The sequence below is a fragment of the Bufo gargarizans genome, chromosome 2 (genome assembly GCF_014858855.1).
Source record: "Bufo gargarizans isolate SCDJY-AF-19 chromosome 2, ASM1485885v1, whole genome shotgun sequence".
NCBI lineage: Eukaryota > Metazoa > Chordata > Amphibia > Anura > Bufonidae > Bufo > Bufo gargarizans.
Genome location: NC_058081.1, coordinates 556,289,166 through 556,294,464, shown reverse-complemented (window position 1 = coordinate 556,294,464; position 5,299 = coordinate 556,289,166). Strand labels below are relative to the sequence as shown.

At 49.1% G+C, this 5,299-nt stretch overlaps 1 pseudogene; it reads left to right on the top strand.

Moving 5' to 3' along the window:
* The first annotated feature begins 1,136 nt into the window (after positions 1-1,136).
* LOC122929918 lies at positions 1,137-1,340 on the top strand (annotated as a pseudogene).
* The last annotated feature ends 3,959 nt before the right edge of the window (positions 1,341-5,299 follow it).

The window sequence follows — 5,299 nt, the reverse complement described above, 5'->3', positions numbered from 1 at the left end:
ACACTGCTGGGACTCTGATCGGAACTGCCGCTGCCACCAATGATGGGGGGGGAGGGGGGCGGCCTCATCCTCAGCAGGCATCCTTAGGGGCCCGGTCGCAATTGCGACCCCTATAGCTACGCCACTGAATGTACCGCACTTCTCATGCTTACACAGGAGGAAATGGTTCAGTTGGAATGAGATTTCTCAGATTTGGGTCTCTTCTATCATCCGGGACTTCCTCGGGGGTAAGCTTTCTGGCGCTGATGGCTTCCCTGTTTTGCTGTATATGACCTTTAGAGACTAACTAGTAACCTTTTCTGATTCAGGCTTTCAATGCCATATGGCCATTTGCCATGCCATAAGGGGAGCCGATCTCCATTGCAGCCAGTGATTGTGGAGGAGACTTTAAACCAGATGTTTTCAGCAAGGATGCCCAGCAGAGCATTGCCAACCTGGAGAAGGAGGAGCCGGGAGCCAGTGCCAGGAAGCAGGTAAGTAAGCTTCCCTTTACAGGTCAGATCAAGCGGGGTTGAGGAGGGTTTGCAACCCCCCCGAGAAAGGCACCACCTTAAAGGTCGGGTTGCTAAGGGCCAAGGGCCACGACGTGACAGTTTGGTGCTTGTATGTCCTTGGTTTAAACAATTTGTCTCAGTTTAAGATCTCATACATCCCCTATCTAGGGACTATATATTAAAAGAATGTTTCTCCTACATCAGTTAGACGGATGCAAAAAGGGTATTCTTAATTAAAAATGTATTTTATTTATTTTTTGTTTTTGTTTACTGTAGGCCCCAACATTGGGAAATGGCAAAGAGAACGCACAAAGTGAGCTGGAGTATAACAATGGCTGGGGAGAGGGGTAGAGAGGCTGTCCCAGATGGGCCGGGACAGACGGTATGCTTCAGCAGCAGGACGTACGTGTGAGGGAAAAGGCGCGGCCAAAAGTGGGCGTGCACCAGGCAGGTGGTGTTCTGCAGATTGGAAACCTGAAGAAGAGCATTTTTGGTGAGGGCAGAGTGACGGATGGATGATCTCCCTGTTTTGTCAGAGTGACATGCCTCCTGGAATGGGTCTGGGGCCTGGAGGCTGTTAACTTGAGAAGTGTTCTGCTTCGGGAAAAAACGGCGGCCTCAGCGGCGAACCCTTTTCAGGTTATCTGTTCTCAGCTTTAATGGTGTGATCACCTGTAGTATCCTTTCTTCTCAGTTTAATATCTCTTACATCCCCTATCTGGTGACCATATACAGGTATATAATGGATTTTTTGAACAGAGAGAGTGAAAAAGAGCGTGCTCTGTCCACTCCACACATTGACCTACTCTACTGCGGATCGCCTTTGTATGTGGCTGTGTAGGCCATGTCTGACTTCTTTCTCCTGCCCCTCTGGAGGGGTTTAGGCTAGGACAAGTGGGACAGCTGCAGATAATACAATTGCTGGGATCACCTGTCTTATTTTTTCGTATCCGTTTAATATCTCCCACGAGCCCCTATCTGACGACCATATATTTAATGGCTTTTTAGGACAGGGAGAGTGAAAAAGAGCTTGCGGATATATGGGCGTGAAGACAAAGCTTTTCTACATTTCAGCCATGCTAACCATTCCTTCTCGGTGCTGACTGTGCCCCTGCTGTGTTGGCGACTTCCTCCTCTGTATCCACCTCGTGCTTCCACTGAGCCCCCACTGTCAGGTGAGAACTCCATCAGTAGCGCCTCTACCAACGTTCACTTGTACTCGCGCATCTTCGGCTCACGCTCCAGTGATGGAACTAAGGACGACACGTTGTCCTTGTAGTGGGGATCCAGCAGGATGGCCACCCAGTAATCAGCATTGCTAAGAATAAGGGCAATTCGGCGGTAATTGCGCTGGCACTGCAGCATGCAGTCGCTCATGTGTGCCAGGCTGTCCAGAGGCAACGACAAGCTGTCTTTGGTGGGAAGTCTTGTCTGTGTCCTCTGTATCCCCCCAGCCACACTCCAGTGATGCCCATTAGCTGATTTGGGTGCCACCCTGCTGTGAACCGGGATCCTCCGCATCCTCCAAAAACTGTGCCCTGGCTGGAGAGTTTTGTACCTGACTGCTGTTGGTTCAGGAACCCACCATCTAAGCCACCGTTAGCGACTGGCCTGATAACCGTGGGAATGATCCCGGTTCCTCCTCCTCTTCCTCCTGGGCCACATGCCCATCCATCAGCGCCTGAAGCATTTTTTCAAGGAGACATAGAAGTAGGATAGTAAGGTTGATGACGGACTCAGCACTGTTGGCCATGTTGGTGAAGTACTTGAAACAGCGCAACACGGCACACACGTTCCGCATAGAGGCCCACTCGGTGGTGAAATGGTACTGTTCCGCACCCATGAGTGACTCACCCATGCCTGCTGCAGCTGAAACTCCACTATCGTCTGCTGATGCTTGCACAGTCTCTCCAGCATGTGCAAGGTGGAGTTCCACCTTGTGGATACGTCGCATATGGACCTTGCCACTGATGTGGACCTTGACACTTATGGCATTGCATGGCGCACACCTGATTTTTTCCGCCACTTGTTTGTGCAGGGCAGGGATGGCCTGCCTGGAAAAGTAGTGGCAGCTGGGAACCACATACGGTGGGACAGCTGCCGTCATGACGTTTTAAAACTGTCTCCACCAGACGGAATGGCAGCATTTCAAAAGGCCAGCAATTTTAAAATGCTGGCATTCAGGGCCTGGACTCCCGGGTACTTCTTTCTCTCCAGTGTTTAGTGGATGGACAACTGAAGGCTTCCATGGGACAGTGTGGAGATGCTTGCTGATTGTGACGGTGGTTTATGTTGCTGCCACATCCTCTGTTTGCGGGGTGGCAGGTGCCACTGTCGCTCCAGAGGGGGAGGACGAGAGCACAGCAGAAGCGGGAGCAGGAGGAGCCTCTGATCTTTTGTGGTTCTTCAGGTGTCTTCTCCACTGCAGCTCGTGCTTTGCGGTTAGATTCCGGATAATGCAATTGGTGCTCAGGTTTAGAAAATGTATGCCTCGCATCAGGCTCTGACTGTACAGCATGCAAACCACCCGTGTCCTGTCATCAGCACACTGCCTGAAGAACTGCCACGCCAAGGAACTCCTTTGCCCTGGCTTTGGTGTGCTATGTGTCTTGGCGCGTTGGGCAGTAGCAAGCGTACTGGCTGGGGGATAGCCGCTCTGCTTTTGCACCCTGCTCTCTCTATTGCTGTGCAGCTGGCACTGTGTGATCCCCACATCCTCAAACATAAGTGGTTGGGCATCAGTGCACTCAATTTCTTCCACTTCTGGGGCACGGCTAGGTGGATGGCCCACGAAAGCAGAGTCATCAAAAAGCCTAAGTGACTGCTGCATTACTTGGGGCTCAGACTGCTTGGCAAAGGGTTGAGGTGGAAAGCTGATGTCCATGGGCCCGCGGTGCCAACTCTTTGCTTTCAGCAGTGGACCAGGTGGAAGACAATGTGAAAGAACTGGAGGCGCTCTCAGCCATCCAATCTACTATCGTCTCTACTTGTCTGGCCTCACCTTTCTGAGAGTGGTATTCGGGCCTACAAAATGTCGCATAAAGTCACCTGCATGCACCAGAGGAAGGTGCTTCTTTTGGGCGTGTACCTCGCACGATCGACAATGTCCTCTCCCTGCAGCAGGAACTTCACCAGCACCACGGCCACGTCCCTTATTTGATGCTCTTCTCATTTGTTACAGTCAGCCATGAAATTGTCTGACAGACGAACAATTATATATCCATGTCACAGATGCAAAAGAGGTGTTTAGCACAAAATAATGATTAACTATTATATTTCCCTGTGAGGGTTGCAAGCACTTTTATTTTTTTTTTAACCCTTAACCCCCCAAAAATAGGTCTCACCGACCCAATTAACAGACTGATTAACTATTATTTTTCCCTGTCACTGGTGCAAAGGAGTAGGATTGCACCAAACAAAAATGCAAACAGGTCACCCTCATACTGAACAGCACAATTAAGTATGGTATTTCTGTCTCACTGGTGCAAAGGAGCGGTATTGCATTGATCAATAATGCCTACAGGTCACCAGCACACTTTTACCAAATAAAGGACTAACACTCTCCCTGCCTGCAGCAGCATCCTGTCCCTACACTAGTTAGAGAAGAATGGCGGCACACCATATGATCTGACATTTATGCTTGCATGGTCACATGGTGCCCCGGCCAATCACAGCCATGCCAATACTTGGCATGACTGTGCTGGCTTCAAAGTGCCCACAGCTTAAACGCTTTTTGATTGGCTGCGCTGCATTCTTTCAACTAGCTGTATTTAAACTACGGACACGGACTTTGGTTCGATACCCGGACACCATAATGTCCAGTATAGTCTCGAACGTGGCGGTCCAGGTTCGCTCATTACTAGTTATAGAAGCTCAGGTTGCTTTGAAGCAGCTTTCAACTTGTCTACATTGTTGGGTCTGGTGTCTCTCATCTTCCTCTGGACAGTAACCCCAGGGGCTGGCTGGCAAATTTTAGCCTGGAGGCAAGCACACAGCACTGGCCCATGTGTAGCGGCCCACTTTTACCTGTTTAACGCCGCCTACCATCTAAAGGCGATGTAGGTAAATGGGCTTTAGATCATTAAAAGGCGGCAACTGGTTGTGTTTTCATGTTGGGATCAAACACACATGTGCAATCCCAGATACAGGACATGATCGAGTCCGTAGCAACAGCATGGTCATTACTGGGGCAAGATTTACCAACACAAGGGCTGAAGAGACTCCATAGACTATAATGGGATCTGCTCAGTATGCTGCTTCTTTACCGGACAAAACAGTCTTGCATGCAGGACTTTTCTGTCCAGTCTTTGACAGAATCTGTGATAGTGGCCCTAACGCAGATGTGAATAGATGGTATTACTTCAATGTATAACTTTAGATGCACATTTAACACACAAATACAGTGCCAAAACCAAGATCACTACATATATACAGCACCAGAGCCAAGTTCACTGCATGAATACAGCACCAGAACCAAGCCTATGTCAAATATAAACACCAGAACCATGTTCACTACATAAAAATAGCACCAGAACCAAACCCATAAATCAAATACAGCACAAGAACCAAGTTCTCTATGTGAGAGGGAGAAACAGTCACCATTGTCTGAATATGTGCATATTGATTCATTAGCACTGTCATTCTGCTCTTTAACCACAAGATGCCGCTGTTTCTTAACACAGCTAACATATTGCAAGTGTTTGAATATTCATAGAAGGTGGGGTTTGGACAGTCTGGAGAAGAACCAGGAAGCTGCAGTTGCCTCCATCTTGAGCGGAACAAAGAAGGACTGTGTGTGAACAGAA